This window comes from Oncorhynchus nerka, linkage group LG15 (genome assembly GCF_034236695.1).
Source record: "Oncorhynchus nerka isolate Pitt River linkage group LG15, Oner_Uvic_2.0, whole genome shotgun sequence".
Lineage (NCBI taxonomy): Eukaryota > Metazoa > Chordata > Actinopteri > Salmoniformes > Salmonidae > Oncorhynchus > Oncorhynchus nerka.
In genome coordinates, this window is record NC_088410.1 from 7,052,987 (window position 1) to 7,073,261 (window position 20,275).

At 43.3% G+C, this 20,275-nt stretch overlaps 1 pseudogene; it reads left to right on the forward strand.

Moving 5' to 3' along the window:
• Positions 1-2,212: 2,212 nt before the first annotated feature.
• LOC135560372 (cytochrome P450 3A27-like) lies at positions 2,213-17,571 on the forward strand (annotated as a pseudogene).
• The last annotated feature ends 2,704 nt before the right edge of the window (positions 17,572-20,275 follow it).

The window sequence follows — 20,275 nt, forward strand, 5'->3', positions numbered from 1 at the left end:
TGGATCCTGGGATCATGACATGGGGTACCAGCCTTATGGGTCCTGGGTTCATGACATGGGGTACCAGCCTTATGGGTCTTGGGTTCATGACATGGGGTACAGCCTTGTGGGTCCTGGGTTCCTGACATGGGGTACAGCCTTATGGGTCAGGGTTCATGACATATCGTACCAGCCTTATGGATCCTGGGTTCATGACATATCGTACCAGCCTTATGGGTCTGGGTTCATGACATATCGTACTAGCGTTATGGGTCTGGGTTCATGACATATCGTACCAGCCTTATGGATCCTGGGTTCATGACATATCGTACCAGCCTTATGGGTCTGGGTTCATGACATATCGTACCAGCCTTATGGGTCTGGGTTCATGACATATCGTACCAGCCTTATGGGTCTGGGTTCATGACATATCGTACCAGCCTTATGGGTCTGGGTTCATGACATATCGTACCAGCCTTATGGGTCTGGGTTCATGACATATCGTACCAGCCTTATGGGTCTGGGTTCATGACATATCGTACCAGCCTTATGGGTCTGGGTTCATGACATATCGTACCAGCCTTATGGGTCTGGGTTCATGACATATCGTACTAGCCTTATGGGTCTGGGTTCATGACATATCGTACCAGCCTTATGGGTCTTGGGTTCATGATATATCGTACCAGCCTTATGGGTCTTGGGTTCATGACATATCGTACTAGCCTTATGGGTCTGGGTTCATGACATATCGTACCAGCCTTATGGGTCATGGGTTCATGACCTATCGTACCAGCCTTATGGGTCTGGGTTCATGACATATCGTACCAGCCTTATGGGTCTTGGGTTCATTACATATCGTACCAGCCTTATGGGCCTTGGGTTCATGACATATCGTACTAGCCTTATGGGTCTGGGTTCATGACATATCATACCAGCCTTATGGGTTTGGGTTCATGACATATCGTACCAGCCTTATGGATCCTGGGTTCATGACATTTCGTACCAGCCTTATGGGTATTGGGTTCATGACATATCGTACCAGCCTTATGGGTCTGGGTTCATGACATATCGTACCAGCCTTATGGGTCTTGGGTTCATGACATATCGTACCAGCCTTATGGGTCTGGGTTCATGACATATCGTACCAGCCTTATGGGTCTTGGGTTCATGACATATCGTACCAGCCTTATGGATCCTGGGTTCATGACATATCGTACCAGCCTTATGGGTATTGGGTTCATGACATATCGTACCAGCCTTATGGGTCTGGGTTCATGACATATCGTACCAGCCTTATGGGTCTTGGGTTCATGACATATCGTACCAGCCTTATGGGTCTGGGTTCATGACATATCGTACCAGCCTTATGGGTCTGGGTTCATGACATATCGTACCAGCCTTATGGGTCTGGGTTCATGACATATCGTACCAGCCTTATGGATCCTGGGTTCATGACATATCGTACCAGCCTTATGGATCCTGGGTTCATGACATATCGTACCAGCCTTATGGGTCTGGGTTCATGACATATTGTACCAGCCTTATGGATTCAATGTACAACAATTCTGCCTATTGAACATTTTAATGTACAGCCTTACCTATGTACTTGTGAGGTGATTTCCCACAGTTAGTCCTGCAATAAAAGCTATGACACAATTATTTGCGTAATCTCTTCACATTTCATAGACCCAAGATCCAGAGGTAACGCTGTACAGTGCAATAGAAGTCTGCCCCAATGCAATTCTAATACAGCCACAGTGGGACTTCAACTATTTTTTGTGTGTCAAATGAACTACTTACTGTCTTTAGTTGAATTAATATAACAACATTCAAACCTTGTTCAGCATTATCTAATCCAAATATGCCATTATATCCACTATTTGAATATTTTTCCATCCGTTTCAATATTGGACCCTTATTTTGAAGGCGAACTGCAAATTCCATTGTGGCTCATCCTTATTGTAGCTAGCATCACACAGGTGCTTTTCCGACGGATACAATAACAACTTGTTAACAACAACTGCACTGTCTCTAACAGAGTACGGAGAAGAGCAGCGGTTCGTTCATCCTTATTGTAGAGATCACACAGGTGCTTTTCCGACAGAATAACAACTAGAACCGGACGGAAAAAACAGAGTACCGAAAAGCAAGGCGAATCTGCCGCTCAAGAAGAACCACACTAGAAAACGGAACCCCAACTCAAAATCTGTTTCAGAAGCAACGAACCTGAGAGGAAACGGAGCCTTTGTTTTCGGAAGCAGCGGGGAAAGATGATGAGTTTTCTGCCATACTTCTCAGCTGAGACCTGGACCCTCCTGGCCCTCCTCATCACCCTCATTGTAGTGTAAGGACTTACATCAAATCAAATGTTATTTGTCACATTTATCGTAGTTAACCGGTGTAGACTAACAGTGAAATGCTTAGTTAGGGGTCATTTTCCAACAATGCAAGATAAGATGTATATATATTGTATAGTTCTCTAGAACATACTGATAGTTAACGTGTGTGTGTGTGTGTGTGTGTGTGTGTGTGTGTGTGTGTGTGTGTGTGTGTGTGTACAGGTACGGGTATTGGCCCTACGGTGTATTCACTAAGATGGGTATCCCTGGTCCCAAACCCCTACCTTACTTTGGCACAATGATGGAGTACAGAAAGGTTAGTACCCATTCAGAATAAACATCTCTCTCATCTTTTAAACAACAGTGTTATTTTCCCCCCATGTAAAACAATACGTTGAGAAGGAAAAAGAGGACTAGACGGTTGTTTTAACAATAGATAAATACAAGGTAATATGAGACTTGATCAGTCTAGAAGTTGTGTTCCTTGACGCTGGGGGACCATAGAAAATAACAAACCCTCCTCAACTCTCACCTGTTTCAGGTGTGTTCTCTGTTCAGGTGTAGGACACACCTACATGACCTCCTAGGGCATGAATCAGCTATTTCTCTTTTTCTCTCTCTCTCTGCAGGGCTTCACTAACTTTGACACAGAGTGCTTTCAGAAATACGGGAGAATCTGGGGGTGAGTTCAGTTGACTGTACCGTACTAGGATGACTCACACCTGTACTATGCTCTTTCCTTTAAATTCCTCACCTTCATCACCTCCTTTCAATTCATTCAGTTACTAGTTTTACCTCTCCAACATTACCCCAAACTCAGTAACGTAATCTGATTACATTAAGTTATTTTTTTACCTCTCCAACATTTCTGATCTTAAAAACTAGTTTTTCAAAATATCTGTAATCTGATTATAATATGTTTTGCATTTAACAGTTACAGTTTACCGTTTAAAACATTACCTTCCAACCTCAGTTAAAAAGTATATATAGTGGTTAAAGCAGGTGTGTTTCTCATCTATGATGGGAGGCAGTCTGTACCATGTAGGTGTGTATATATAGTGGTTAAAGCTCTTTTCTCCTCCAATGAAGGATCTATGATGGGAGGCAGTCTGTACCATGTAGGTGTGTAACATAAACATTATAATTTCTCCTCTTTCCATGATGTGACTGTAATGTATGTGTATATATAGTGGTTAAAGCCAATCTATGATGCCCAACTGTACACTACTGTGTATATAGTGGTTAAAGACAGGTGTCATTCAACACATTTAAGGCAGTCTGTACCATGTAGGTGTATAATGCTGTGTTTCTCCTCTGAATGATCTATTGAGAAAACCAGAGAAGTGGTCAAAGATTATTTCTGTACCATTCTATGATGGGAGGCAGTCAAACATCCTTTTCTGATCTTAAAGTAATGTGTTTCCCTCATCTAGATTTTCTAAAAATAAAATATCTGTCTGATTATAATATCTTTTGGTTTTAATTTAACAGTTTTTCTCCTCTGACTAGTTTAGTCTGTACCATGTTTAAAAAAAGCCAGGTCTTCTTTACTATGATAATCAGTTAAAATGTAGGTGTATATAGTGGTTAAAGCCAGGTGTGTTTCTCCTCTGATCTATGATGGGAGGCAGTCTGTACCATGTAGGTGTGTATATATAGTGGTTAAAGACAGGTGTGTTTCTCCTCTGATCTATGATGGGAGGCAGTCTGTACCATGTAGGTGTGTATATATAGTGGTTAAAGCCAGGTGTGTTTCTCCTCTGATCTATGATGGGAGGCAGTCTGTACCATGTAGGTGTGTATATATAGTGGTCAAAGCCAGGTGTGTTTCTCCTCTGATCTATGATGGGAGGCAGTCTGTACCATGTAGGTGTATATATAGTGGTCAAAGCCAGGTGTGTTTCTCCTCTGATCTATGATGGGAGGCAGTCTGTACCATGTAGGTGTATATATAGTGGTCAAAGCCAGGTGTGTTTCTCCTCTGATCTATGATGGGAGGCAGTCTGTACCATGTAGGTGTATATATAGTGGTTAAAGACAGGTGTGTTTCTCCTCTGATCTATGATGGGAGGCAGTCTGTACCATGTAGGTGTGTATATATAGTGGTTAAAGCCAGGTGTGTTTCTCCTCTATGAAGGATCTATGATGGGAGGCAGCCTGTTCTGTGTATCATAAAGCCAGGTGTGTGTTTCTCCTCTGTGAAGGATCTATGATGGGAGGCAGCCTGTTCTGTGTATCATAAAGCCAGGTGTGTGTTTCTCCTCTATGAAGGATCTATGATGGGAGGCAGCCTGTTCTGTGTATCATAAAGCCAGGTGTGTGTTTCTCCTCTGTGAAGGATCTATGATGGGAGGCAGCCTGTTCTGTGTATCATGGACAAAAGCATGATCAAGACCGTCCTGATTAAAGAGTGTTACAACATCTTCACCAACCGCAGGGTGAGACACACACACACACACACACACACACACACACACACACACACACACACACACACACACACACACACACACACACACATATCCCCTAATAATAATCGGAATAATAATAATCCTAACATTATGACTGATATTATTAATACATTATTTGTGTTTCAGAAACGAATTCTGAACGGGGAGCTGTTTGATAATTACTCAACTGTCCTCCATGTTTTAGGACGTCTGTCTGAATGGTGATCTGTTTGATAATTAATACAACTGTCCTCCATGTTCTAGAACTTCCATCTGAATGGTGAGCTGTTTGATAATTAATACAACTGTCCTCCATGTTCTAGAACTTCCATCTGAATGGTGATCTGTTTGATAATTAATACAACTGTCCTCCATGTTCTAGAACTTCCATCTGAATCCGTGTGCCGAGGACGATACATGGAGACGGATCCGCAGTGTCCTCTCACCTTCCTTTACCTCGGGACGACTAAAAGAGGTAGAACCATCCCTCCATCTCTCCCTTTCTATGTTTATCAACTTGTTATAAATGCTTTACAGCTTGTTAAAAACTAATTATAGCTTATAATAACCTCTTTACAAACTCATTATAGCTTGTTATAAACTCTATAAACTCATTATAGCTTGTTATAAACTCTTTATAAACTCAATATAGCTTGTTATAAACACTATATAAACTCATTATAGCTTGTTATAAACTCATTATAGCTTGTTATAAACTCTTTACTAACTCACTATAACTTGTTATGAACTCATTCTAACCTTATTTTAGATACCTTATTTACGTTATTACTCAAAGATGGAGTTATGCGTCCTCTGAAACATGACCCTTTTGACCACCTACTTCATGCTAGACCCAGATGTCAGTAGCACTAATGTGAAAGACATGACCGCCTACTTCCTGCTAGACCCAGATGTCAGCAGCACTAATGTGAAAGACATGACCACCTACTTCCTGCATGACCCAGTTGTCAACAGCACTAATGTGAAAGACAAGACTGCCTACTTCCTGCTTGACCCGGATGTCAACAACACTAATGTGAAACACCGTTCGACTGACAACCCGAGTCAGCTTGCAAGCGCCCGGCCCTGTCACAAGGAGTCACTAGAGCACGATAAGACAAGGTCCCGGACGGCGATGGGACAATTGTGTGCCATCTTATGGGGTTCCCGGTCACGGTTGTGGCGCAGCCTGGGATTGAACACCAGGCTGTATTGTCGCTCTGCAGTGCTATTGACCGCTGCACCACCCAGGACCCCTATCTTCTTCATATAGGACTAGAATTACATGCTGATGGCTTTCACTTCTCTTCACAAAGATTTAATTCTTATTTGGGTCTGCTATAGTCTACCGCCATCTGAATGGTTATGGGTCTGAATTAATAACTGCTATAGCCTACCACCATTGCGCGTTCACTCTTCTTTCAAACCTCCCGTGATTTCTACCGGTGATTCCTACCGGTGATTCCTACCGTGATTTCTACCGTGATTTCTACCGTGATTTCTATTGACTGTTGATTTCACTCTTCTTTCAAACCTCCGTGATTTCTACCGGTGATTTCTACCGGTGATTCCTACCGGTGATTTCTACCCGTGATTTCTACCGGTGATTCCTACCGGTGATTCCTACCGGTGATTCCTACCGGTGATTTCTACCGGTGATTCCTACCGGTGATTTCTACCCGTGATTTCTACCGGTGATTTCTACCGGTGATTTCTACCGGTGATTCCTACCGGTGATTTCTACCCGTGATTTCTACCCGTGATTTCTATTGACTGCTGTATTTAACATTCAGCAAACAAGAGCATCCCTCTTCGATTAGTCTATTTGTATAGGAAATGCAACAACAACAACTATGTCCAGCCAGCTATTCTAGTCTAGCTTTTCCTGAATGGGAATCCAAGCGCTACGGAATGTAATTGACTGGTTTCTCTTCGTTATTCATCCCGGGAAAAGGGAGTGGTTTTGTGCGTTAATCTCGGTAACCGGGTTATGGCCATTCAACCCTAATCGTGAAGCAGCACTCTCTAACTCTCTCTCTCCCTCTACCTCTCTCTCTCTCCCTCTACCTCTCTCTCTCTCTCTCTCTCTCTCTCTCTCTCTCCCTCTACCTCTCTCTCTCTCTCTACCTCTCTCTCTACCTCTATCTCCTCTCTCTCTACCTCTCTCTCCTCTCTCTCTACCTCTCTCTCTCTCCTCTAGATGTTTGGTATCATGAAGCAGCACTCTTCTACCCTGCTGAGCGGAATGAAGAAGCAGGCAGATAAAGACCAGACCATTGAACTGAAGGAGTGAGTCCTGACCTCTAACCTCTTACCTCTGACATTTCACCTCACACCTCTGAGTCTTAATTGTAATACATACAGTGGCAAGAAAAAGTATGTGAACCGTTTGGAATGACCTGTATTTCTGCATAAATGGTAATCGAATTTGATCTGATCTTCATCTAAGTCACGACAATTCTGTTGTTGATTTACTTCTGCGTTTTGGGTCGTTGTCCTGTTGCATCACCCAACTTCTGTTGACCTTCAATTGGTGAACAGATAGCCTTCCATTCTCCTGCAAAATGTCTTGATAAACTTGGGAATATATTTTTCTGTTGATGATAGCAAGCTGTCCAGGCCCTGAGGCAGCAAAGCAACCCCAAACCATGATGCTCCCTCCACCATACTTTACAGTTGGGAATAGATTTTTATGTTGGTGTGCTGTGCCTTTTTTTTCTCCACACATAGTGTTGTTTGTTCCTTCCAATCAACTAAACTTTAGTTTAATCTGTCCACAGAATATTTTGCCGGTAGCGTTGTGGAACATCCAGGTGCACTTCTGCGAACTTCAGACGTGCAGCAATGTTTTTTTGACAGCAGTGGCTTCTTCTGTGGTGTCCTCCCATGAACACCATTCTTGCTTATTGTTTTACGTATCAAAGACTCGTCAACAGAGATGTTAGCATGTTCCAGAGGTTTCTGTAAGTCTTTAGCTGACACTCTAGGATTCTTCTTAACCTCATTGAGCATTCTGCACTGTGCTCTTGCAGTCATCTTTGCAGGACGGCCACTCCTAGGGAGAGTAGCAACAGTGCTGAACTTTCTCCATTTATAGACAATTTGTCTTACTGTGGACTGATGAACATCAAGGCTTTTAGAGATACTTTTGTAACCCATTCCAGCTTTATGCAAGTCAGCAGTCTTAATCTTAGGTCTTCTGAGATATCTTTTGTCCGAGGCATGGTTCACACAAGGCAATGCTTCTTGTGAAAAGCAAACTCACATTTTGTGTGTTTTTTATAGGGCAGGGCAGCTCAAAACAACATCCCCAATCTCGTCTTATTGATTGGACTCCAGGTTAGCTGACTCCTGACTCCAATTTGTTTTTGGAGAAGTCATTAGCCTAGGGGGGTTCACATACTTTTTCCAAACTACACTGTGAATGTTTAAATTACGTATTCAAAATAGACAAGAAAAATACAATAATTTGTGTTATTAGTTTAAGTAGACTGTTTGTCTATTGTTGTGACTTAGATGAAGATCAGATCAAATTGTATAACTAATTTATGCAGAAATCCAGGTAATTCCAAAGGGTTCACATACTTTGTCTTGCCAATGTAGTTGTGTACTCAGTAGATGTGTGGTCAGTAGATTTGTGGTCAGTAGTTGTGGTCAATAGTTGTGTGGTTGTGGTCAGTAGTTTTGTGGTTAGTAGTTGTGGTTGGTAGTTGTGGTCAGTAACTGTGTGGTTGTGGTCAATAGTTGTGTGATTGTGGTCAGTAGTTGTGTGGTCAGTAGTTGTGTGGTCAGTAACTGAGTGATTGTGGTCAGTAGTTGTGTGGTTGTGGTCAGTAACTGTGTGATTGTGGTCAGTAGCTGTGTGGTCAGTAGTTGTGTGGTCAGTAGTTGTGTGGTCAGTAACTGTGTGATTGTGGTCAGTAGTTGTGTGGTTATGGTCAGTAGTTGTGTGGTTGTGGTTAGTAGTTGTGTGGTCAGTAGTTGTGGTCAGTAACTGTTTGGTTGTGGTCAATAGTTGTGTGGTTGTGGTCAGTAGTTGTGTGGTCAGTCGTTGTGTGGTCAGTAATTGTTTGGTTGTGGTTAGTAGTTGTGGTCAGTAACTGTGTGGTTGTGGTCAATAGTTGTGTGGTTGTGGTCAGTAGTTGTGTGATTGTGGTCAATAGTTGTGTGGTCTGTAGTTGTGTGGTTGTGGTCAGTAGTTGTGTGGTTGTGGTCAGTAGTTGTGGTCAGTAGTTGTGTTGTTGTTGTCAGTAGTTGTGTGGTCAGTAGTTGTGGTCAGTTGTTGTGTTGTTGTGGTCAGTAGTTGTGTTGTTGTGCAGTCAGTAGTTGTGTGGTTGTGGTCAGTATTTGGGTGGTCAGTAGTTGGTTGGTCAGTAAGTTGTGTGATCAGTAGTTGGTGGTGACTAGATGTGGTCTCTAGTTGTGGTCTCTAGTTGTGTGGTCAGTAGCTGTGTGGTGTGTAATTGTGGTTGTGTTGCAGGTTCTTTGGGCCCTACAGTATGGACGTGGTCACCAGCACAGCTTTCAGTGTGGACATTGACTCTCTGAACAACCCTTCCGACCCCTTCGTCTCCAACGTCAAGAAGATGCTCAAGTTCGACCTGTTCAACCCACTGTTCCTCCTAGTCGGTGAGACCACACACACACACGCATGCGCAGACACACACGGACGCAAAGTTTACTTTTTAATCCTATAAAGTTGTATACCTCTGTATAAGAAGGGTATAAAGTCTGACCCTGGGAATTGTAGGCCTGCATCTATCCTCTATGCAACATCAAAATCGTGGAGAGAATTGTACACGAGCAAATGTATGAATATGTTAAACCTGTTTGGGAAAGGGGGCCTGATACTCAGGCCCAGAAGCTAGGATATGCATATAATTGGTAGATTTAGATAGAAAACACTCTAAAGTTTCTAAAACTGTTAAATGATATGGCAGGCAAAGCCCCGAGGACAAACCATCCCCCAAAAAAGATATTCAGCTTACCACTATATTCAATGGCTAGTACTATAATTATAAGTCCTCCCAGATTGCAGTTCTTAGGGCTTCCACTAGATGTCAACAGTCTTTAGTGTCAGGCTGGTTTTTGGAAAAAGGACACAGAAATAGTAGTTTTTCTAGGTGGCTCCCATTTTGGCTGTAGTGTTTCCAAGCGTTTGGAAGAAAGCGCGTTCTTTCTTATTTATCGCCGGTAATGAACATACTATTCTCCCTGTCTTAAATCGTATTATTTATTTGCGTATTAGGGTACCGAAGCTTTGATTATAAATGTTGTTTGACTTGTTTGGAATAGTTTATTAGTAACGTTAGGGATTCATTTTGTATGCATTTTGATGGAGGAAAACTGGGTGGATTATTGACTGAAGGGTGCCAGCTAAACTGAGTTTTTATGGATATAAAGAAGGACATTATCTAACAAAAGGGACCATTTGTGATGTAACTGGGACCTTTTAGAGTGCCAACAGAAGAAGGTCATCAAAGATTTTTTATATCGCTATTTCTGACTTTCGTGTCGCTCCTGCCTGTTTGAAATATGTTTTTCATGTGTTGGTTTGCGGGGCGCTGTCCTCAGATAATTGCATGGTTTGCTTTTGCCGTAAAGCCTTCTGGAAATCTGACACGGCGGCTGGATTAGAAGTTAAGCTTTATTTTGATGTATTACACTTGTGATTTTATGAAAGTTAAATATTTATAGTAATTTCATTAGAATTTGGCGCTCTGCAATTTCAGCGGATGTTGTCGAGGTGCTAGCGGCACGGTTCTAATGTATGATTTTCAGTCGTGTTTTAGAAAAACACTGATTCATGTCTACTTTACTTGATTGACTTCATCAGGAAAGAGATTGATGAGGGAAATCTGTGTGGAATGGTACTGCTTGACCTACAGAAGGCCTTTGATACAGTCAACAACTTGTCTCCTAATCTCCAAACTGGAGGCACTGGGGTTAAGCAGTATCCCGCTAGGCTGGGTAAAGTCCTATTTATCAGGAAGGGAGCAAGTAGTAGAGGTTAATGGTCCACTGTCTCAGGCAAAACCAATTAGTTGTTGTGTTCCGCAGGGAAGCGTGCTTGGGCCTCTGCTGTTGTTATTGTATATTAATGATATGAAAGATGCTTGTTCTTGCCGTCTTTTTCTTTATGCGGATGACTACACTTCTGGTGTCTCACAAAAGTAAAACTATGTTGGAGAGCGTACTTAGCACAGAGCTTACTAACATTAGAAAATAGCTTGGAGATAATGAGCTATCTCTGCACTTAGGGAAAACCTGAAGCAAATATTTTTGGATCCAGACCTAAATTGAGTAGGTCCTCTAAAATCAGAGTGGAGTTAGGGGGGTGAGGTGCTGACTACTCAAACCTCTGTTAGCTACTTGGGATGTATCCTTGATGGAAGCTTGGGAGGTGTGAGCATGGCCAATAAGGTGCTAGGAAAGGTTAATGCCAGAACTAAGTTTTTGGCTAGAAAGTCCAAGCTGCTTGATAAGGACTCCATGAAAGTGCTAGCTACTGCTCTCATTCAATGCCATTTTGACTATGCTAGTACTTCCTGGTTTGGGGGCTTACCTAAACGTATGAAGGGGAAGCTCCAGATAGCCCAGAATAAGCTGATCAGGGTAGTATTAAAGGTGGGTCCACGTACTCACATAGGCAGGAGCTGCTTTCAGGAACTAAACTGGCTGCCTGTTGAGGCTAGGGTTTCCCAGATTAGACTAGGTTTGGTTTACAGAAGTATTTATGGCCCTTGGCCCAGATATCTAAGTGTCTATTTTCCTCGTGGATGCACACCAGATCAGGTGTTGCTGATGTGTGCTTATACAGGTTCAGGAGTAATTCTGGGAAAGGTACTTTCTTGTATACTGGAGCCTCAGAATGGAATGAGTTGTCTCTGCCTATAAATACAACGTCCTCTCTGGACAGCTTTATAAACAAAGTAAAAATATGTTTGATGTCTTCTGTGCCCATATGAATAACCCCTATGATGTAACTGGAATGGTGAGATAGATGTTCTTCTTCTCTGTTTTTGTTTGATTATTTCACAGCCATACCGTGTTGGATCTTGTCTAGTCATCTTGTCTCAAGAGGAATGGAAACAAGTCCCAGATTGTGTGTTATCCTCCATGATTTAACAATGGAAATAAGTCCCAGAATGTATAGTGTGTTATCCTCCATGATTTTACTGATGTGCATGTATGGCTTTTTCAAGTTTTATGTGTGCTTGTTTTTTAAAAATGGTCGAATTAATTAACTAAACTTTCTGTAAAACGTTCCTCTCCTCCTCTCCCGCCCTCCCCTCCATTCCTCTCCTCATCTCCTCTCCTCCTCTCCTCTTCTCCTCCCCTTCTCTCCTCTTCTCCTCCCCTCCTCTCCTCTTCTCCTCTCCCGCCCTCCCCTCCTCTCCTCCTCTCCCGCCCTCCCCTCCTCTCCTCCCCTCCATTCCTCCCCTCTTCTCCTCTTCTCCTCTTCTCCTCCTCTCCTCCTCTCCTCTTCTCCTCCTCTCCTCTTCTCCTCTTCTCTCCTCCCTCCTCTCCTCTTCTCCCCCCCCTCTCCTCTTCTCCTCTCCTCTTCTCCTCTTCTCCTCCTCTCCTCTTCTCCTCCCCTCCTCTCCTCTTCTCCTCTCCCGCCCTCCCCTCCTCTCCTCCTCTCCCGCCCTCCCCTCCTCTCCTCCCCTCCATTCCTCCCCTCTTCTCCTCTTCTCCTCTTCTCCTCCTCTCCTCCTCTCCTCTTCTCCTCCCCTCCTCTCCTCTTCTCCTCCCCCTCTCTCCTCTTCTCCTCCTCTCCCCTCCTCTCCTCTTCTCCTCTCCTCTTCTCCTCTTCTCCTCCTCTCCTCTTCTCCTCCCCTCCTCTCCTCTTCTCCTCCCCCTCCTCTCCTCTTCTCCTCTCCCGCCCTCCCCTCCTCTCCTCCCCTCCATTCCTCCCCTCCTCTCCTCTTCTCCTCCCTCCATTCCTCCCCTCCTCTCCTCTTCTCCTCCCCTCCTCTCCTCTTCTCCTCTCCCCTCCCTCCCCTCCTCTCCTCCCCTCCATTCCTCCCCTCCTCTCCTCTTCTCCTCCCCTCCATTCCTCCCCTCTCCTCTTCTCCTCCCCTCCTCTCCTCTTCTCCTCCCCTCCTCCTCTTCTCCTCCTCTCCTCTTCTCCTCCCCTCCTCTCCTCTTCTCCTCCTCTCCTCTTCTCCTCCTCTCCTCTTCTCCTCTTCTCCTCCTCTCCTCTTCTCCTCCTCTCCTCTTCTCCTCCTCTCCTCCTCTCCTCTTCTCCTCCTCTCCTCTTCTCCTCTTCTCCTCCTCTCCTCTTCTCCTCCTCTCCTCTTCTCCTCCTCTCCTCCTCTCCTCTTCTCCTCCTCTCCTCCTCTCCTCTTCTCCTCCTCTCCTCTTCTCCTCCTCTCCTCTCCTTCTCCAGCTTTGTTTCCCTTCACTGGTCCGATCTTGGAGAAGATGAAGTTTTCTTTCTTCCCGACTGCGGTGACAGACTTCTTTTACGCCTCGCTGGCTAAGATCAAATCTGGACGTGACACCGGGAACTCAACTGTAAACATGTTTTATATTTATATTTAGTTATGTTGATATTTTCATCTGTACATTTACATTTGTACTGTAACATTCTGTATTTATTATTTATATAACTATGTAACTATGTGATGTAACTAGTAATGGACATCAATATGAAACGCCCATATCGATATCATGTTGGAATTTAAAAAGACTATTATTGGGACCCAAATATCAACATTCATATTAGAATCTGTTTATGTTGGTTGTGATGGGACGAGATCCATTAGAATCTGTTTGTGTTGGTTGTGATTGGTCCAGATCCAGTAGAATCTGTTTGTGTTGGATGTGATTGGACAGATTTGACCTCATTTCTTTCTGCTTCCAGAGTCGGGTGGATTTCTTACAGCTGATGATCGACTCTCAGAAAGGCAGCGACACAAAGACAGGAGAGGAACAGACTAAAGGTACCTGCCGAACAAACACCTGTTAACTACTGTTACAAACACACACCAGTAAACTACTGTTACAAACACACACCTGTTACAAACACACACCTGTAACCTACTGTTACAAATACACACCTGTTACAAACACACACCTGTAACCTACTGTTACAAACACACACCTGTAATCTACTGTTACAAACACACACCTGTAAACTGCTGTTACAAACACACACCTGTAAACTACTGTTACAAACACACACCTGTAACCTACTGTTACAAACACACACCTGTAAACTACTGTTACAAACACACACCTGTTAAATACTGTTACAAACACACACCTGTAATCTACTGTTACAAACACACACCTGTAACAAACACACACCTGTAATCACTGTTACTGTAATCTACTGTTACAAACACACACCTGTTAAATACTGTTAAAACACACACCTGTAATCTACTGTTACAAACACACACCTGTTGGTGTAAACTACTGTTACAAACACACACCTGTAAACTACTGTTACAAACACACACCTGTAAACTACTGTTACAAACACACACCTGTAATCTACTGCTACACACACACACCTGTTACAAACACACACCTGTAATCTACTGCTACACACACACACCTGTTACAAACACACACCTGTAATCTACTGCTACACACACACACCTGTTACAAACACACACCTGTAATCTACTGTTACAAACACACACCTGTAATATACTGTTACAAACACACACCTGTAATCTACTGCTACACACACACACCTGTTACAAACACACACCTGTAAACTACTGTTACCAACACACACACCTGTTACCAACAAACACCTGTAAACTACTGTTACAAACACACACCTGTAATCTACTGTTACAAACACACACCTGTAATCTACTGCTACACACACACACCTGTTACAAACACACACCTGTAAACTACTGTTACAAACACACACCTGTAATCTACTGCTACACACACACACCTGTTACAAACACACACCTGTAAACTACTGTTACCAACACACACCTGTTACAAACACACACCTGTTACAAACACACACCTGTAAACTACTGTTACAAACACACACCTGTTACAAACACACACCTGTTACAAACACACACCTGTAACCTACTGTTACAAACACACACCTGTTAAATACTGTTAGAAACACACACCTGTAAACTACTGTTACAAACACACACCTGTTACAAACACACACCTGTTACAAACACACACCTGTAATCTACTGTTACAAACACACACCTGTAAACTACTGTTACAAACACACACCTGTAATCTACTGTTACAAACACACACCTGTTACAAACACACACCTGTAATCTACTGTTACAAACACACACCTGTAATCTACTGTTACAAACACACACCTGTAATCTACTGTTACAAACACACACCTGTAATCTACTGTTACAAACACACACCTGTAATCTACTGTTACAAACACACACCTGTAATCTACTGTTACAAACACACACCTGGAAACTACTGTTACAAACACACACCTGTAATCTACTGTTACAAACACACACCTGGAAACTACTGTTACAAACACACACCTGTAATCTACTGTTACAAACACACACCTGGAAACTACTGTTACAAACACACACCTGTTACAAACACACACCTGTAAACTACTGTTACCAACACACACCTGTAAACTACTGTTGTGTAAACTACTGTTACAAACACACACCTGTAATCTACTGTTACACACACACCTATAAACTACTGTAACAAATACACACCTGTTACAAACTATTCCCTCCTCTCTCTCCCTCCAAAGGACTGACTGATCATGAGATCTTGTCTCAGGCCATGATCTTCATCTTCGCTGGCTACGAGACCAGCAGCAGTACTATGAGTTTCCTGGCCTATAACCTGGCAACCAACCCCCATGTCATGACCAAACTGCAGGAGGAGATAGATACTGTGTTCCCCAACAAGGTAACCCCCACACCCTGACCAAACTGGAGGAAGAGATAGATACTGTGTTCCCCAACAAGGTAACCCCCACACCATGAACAAACTGCAGGAGGAGATAGATACTGTGTGGTGATAGATATTGTGATTTGTGTGTTACCCTGGTGTCAGATGAAGAAGGATCCTGTGTGGGTGCCAGATGTGGTGAGGTACTGATGTGTATGTAACAGCGGTGTCAGATGGGGTGAGGTAATGATGTGTGTGTAATCACGGTGCAGGCTCCAATCCAGTACGAAGCTCTGATGCAGATGGACTATTTGGACTGTGTGTTGAACGAGTCTCTGAGACTGTACCCCATCGCCCCGCGACTGGAGAGGGTCGCCAAGAAGACGGTGGAGATCAACGGCATCGTCATCCCCAAAGACTGCATTGTCCTGGTTCCCACGTGGACCCTCCACCGTGACCCAGAGATCTGGTCTGACCCTGAGGAGTTCAAACCAGAGAGGTACTGGACCGCACCGTAACCACAATCCAACGATAACACAACCTTAATACAACAATAACACAACATAACCACAGCACAACCAAAAATCAACTACCACACAATGTGTAATGTGTCTGAACCACAACCTCAAATCAACTACCACACAATGTTTAATGTGTCTGAACCACAACCTCAAATCAACTACCACACAATGTTTAATGTGTCTGAACCACAACCTCAAATCAACTACCACACAATGTTTAATGTGTCTGAACCACAACCTCAAATCAACTACAATACAATGTTTAATGTGTCTGAACCACAACCTCAAATCAACTACAATACAATGTGTAATCAAATCAAATCAAATCAAATTTATTTATATAGCCCTTCGTACATCAGCTGATATCTCAAAGTGCTGTACAGAAACCCAGCCTAAAACCCCAAACAGCAAACAATGCAGGTGTAAAAGCACGGTGGCTAGGAAAAACTCCCAATGTGTCTGTCCTCTCCCTGTCCAGGTTCAGTAAGGAGAACAAGGAGTCTATTGATCCGTACACGTACATGCCGTTTGGAGCGGGGCCCAGGAACTGTATCGGGATGCGCTTCGCCCTGATCATGATCAAACTGGCCATGGTCGAGATCCTCCAGAGTTTCACTTTCTCCGTCTGCGACGAGACCGAGGTGAGACGCTCACCTGAGCAGACAGAATATGACATCAACAAACATCAGTACCTGTTTCAGCATGGTCACCACCTGTTTTACCATGGTCACCACCTGTTTTAACATGGTCACCACCTGTTTTAACATGGTCAGCATCTGTTTTAACATGGTCACCACCTGTTTTAACATGGTCAACACCTGTTTTAACATGGTCAGCACCTGTTTTAACATGGACCTGTTTTAACATGGACCTGTTTTAACATGGTCACTGCCTGTTTTAACATGGTCACCACCTGTTTTAACATGGTCAGCATCTGTTTTAACATGGTCACCACCTGTTTTAACATGGTCAACACCTGTTTTAACATGGTCAGCACCTGTTTTAACATGGACCTGTTTTAACATGGTCAGCACCTGTTTTAACATGGTCACCACCTGTTTTTACATGGTCAGCACCTGTTTTTACATGGTCTGTTCTCTATAGATCCTGTTGGAGATGGACAACCAGGGTTATGTTGGACAACCAGGGTTATGTTCTGTTATTTTATTCTCTATAGATCCCTCTGGAGATGGACAACCAGGGTCTGCTGATGCCAAAACGACCAATCAAACTGAGGCTGGAGGCCCGTAGAAACACCCCTAGCAACACCACCGCTACCACTCTGAAGAGTCCAACAACGTGACCAAATGCAGGAGCACCCCACCCTACCCTACCTTGGAGTACCTCTCTCTCTCTCTCTTCCCCTCTTCTCCCCCCCACACAAAAGGGCTTTACTACAAGCAGAAATACTCCCCGCTAATAAACATTTCTGGAATCTTTTATTTCAGCTCATGAAACATTTTTGTTCAACAGCCTCTCTAACATCTATCTATCTATCTATCTATCTATCTATCTATCTATCTATCTATCTATCTATCTATCTGTCTGATCGGCTACTGAATATTCAGTCCTTATCCTAACCCTACTATAGGCTACTGAATATTCAGTCCTTATCCTAACCCTGCTATAGGCTACTGAATATTCAGTCCTTATCCTGACCCTGCTATAGGCTACTGAATATTCAGTCCTTATCCTAACCCTGCTATAGGCTACTGAATATTCAGTCCTTATCCTGACCCTGCTATAGGCTACTGAATATTCAGTCCTTATCCTGACCCTGCTATAGGCTACTGAATATTCAGGCCTTATCCTGACCCTGATATAGGCTACTGAATATTCAGGCTGGGATTCAATAGGCTACTTAATATAATATGATAATAAGAACTGCATTCACGATAAATGTTCAGTTCAGTCAGATCAATCAGAAATGACCTTTAAAATGGCACATAGCTGACAAAGTGCTGGGATTGAATCCTGGTCTCAGTCTCATGCTTGGTTTGAGTAGAACTCAGAAACCCATTTCCACCAGGTAAAAGAGAGATAGTAATACTATGGATGCATTAGAGGTACATGTCTTGTTAAAGTTAGACACCAGGGGGTATTAAATCCATGGCATGATGTCATGTCTGGATCCTGCACACTGGTGGCTGGTGGCTGGAATTCTCCTAGAATGTAGAACTCTGCCTGGTGTTCTCTAGAACTGTACTCTCATTCTGTTCCTCTGGGTGTTCTGCTGTCCAGTCATTCCAAAATAGAATCTTTACTGTCTGTTGAGATGATCCCTGCAGCTGCTTGGTTTTAACTTTAATCATCACAAACCAATAAAATCATCACACTAATGAACAAGGTCGTCTGTGTATTTATTAACATTCATAAGACAAAACTTAAGACACAAACACACACAAATATACATGAGAACAATCTATATAGATTGATTTGTGTTTTTTATCAAGACATACTGTATTTATAATTTCATTCAGCTAGGCCTAATTGTAGTGTTACGACCTTGGTCATCCACACACGTCTCTTTTCAGATCCCAATACCGCCCCTGTGTGGCCGTTGGATGTAAATACACAGCCCATTACAAACTATTAATCCACTTTCCACATTTTACAGCTCTTGTACTTTCTGCATTCATAAACACAGTGCAGATAATCTTTGGTCGCGAAGTTCACCCCCTTCACATAGAGCAAAGTTCACCTCCTTCACACAGAGCGAAGTTCATCTCCTTCACACAGAGCAAAGTTCACCTCCTTCACACAGAGCAAAGTTCACCTCCTTCACACGGAGCAAAGTTCACCTCCTTCACACAGAGCAAAGTTCACCTCCTTCACATGGAGCAAAGTTCACCTCCTTCACACAGAGCAAAGTTCACCTCCTTCACATAGAGCAAAGTTCACCTCCTTCACACAGAGCAAAGTTCATCTCCTTCACACAGAGCAAAGTTCATCTCCTTCACACAGAGCAAAGTTCATCTCCTTCACACAGAGCAAAGTTCACCTCCTTCACACAGAGCAAAGTTCATCTCCTTCACACAGAGCAAAGTTCACCTCCTTCACACAGAGCAAAGTTCACCTCCTTCACACAGAGCAAAGTTCACCTCCTTCACATAGAGCAAAGTTCATCTCCTTCACACAGAGCAAAGTTCATCTCCTTCACACAGAGCAAAGTTCACCTCCTTCACACAGAGCAAAGTTCATCTCCTTCACACAGAGCAAAGTTCACCTCCTTCACACAGAGCAAAGTTCACCTCCTTCACACAGAGCAAAGTTCACCTCCTTCACACAGAGCAAAGTTCATCTCCTTCACACAGAGCAAAGTTCACCTCCTTCACACAGAGCAAAGTTCATCTCCTTCACACAGAGCAAAGTTCATCTCCTTCACACAGAGCAAAGTTCATCTCCTCCACACAGAGCAAAGTTCATCTCCTTCACACAGAGCAAAGTTCATCTCCTTCACACAGAGCAAAGTTCACCTCCTTCACACAGAGCAAAGTTCATCTCCTTCACACAGAGCAAAGTTCATCTCCTTCACACAGAGCAAAGTTCATCTCTTTCACACGAGCAAAGTTCATCTCCTTCACACAGAGCAAAGTTCACCTCCTTCACACAGAGCAAAGTTCACCTCCTTCACACAGAGCAAAGTTCATCTCCTTCACACAGAGCAAAGTTCACCTCCTTCACACAGAGCAAAGTTCACCTCCTTCACACAGAGCAAAGTTCATCTCCTTCACACAGAGCAAAGTTCACCTCCTTCACACAGAGCAAAGTTCACCTCCTTCACACAGAGCAAAGTTCACCTCCTTCACACAGAGCAAAGTTCACCTCCTCCACACAGAGCAAAGTTCATCTCCTTCACACAGAGCAAAGTTCAAACAACAGAGCAAAGTTCTGTTCAGTACCTTTTGACAGAAAAGTTCATCTCCTTCACAAGCAAAGTTCATCTTTCACAGAGATAATCAAAGTTCATCTCTTTGGAACACCAGGAGCAAAGTTCACCTCCTTCACACAGAGCAAAGTTCACCTCCTTCACAGTGCAAAGTTCATCTCCTTTATTAGAGCAAAGTTTTTTAGAGCAAAGTTCATCCTTCAC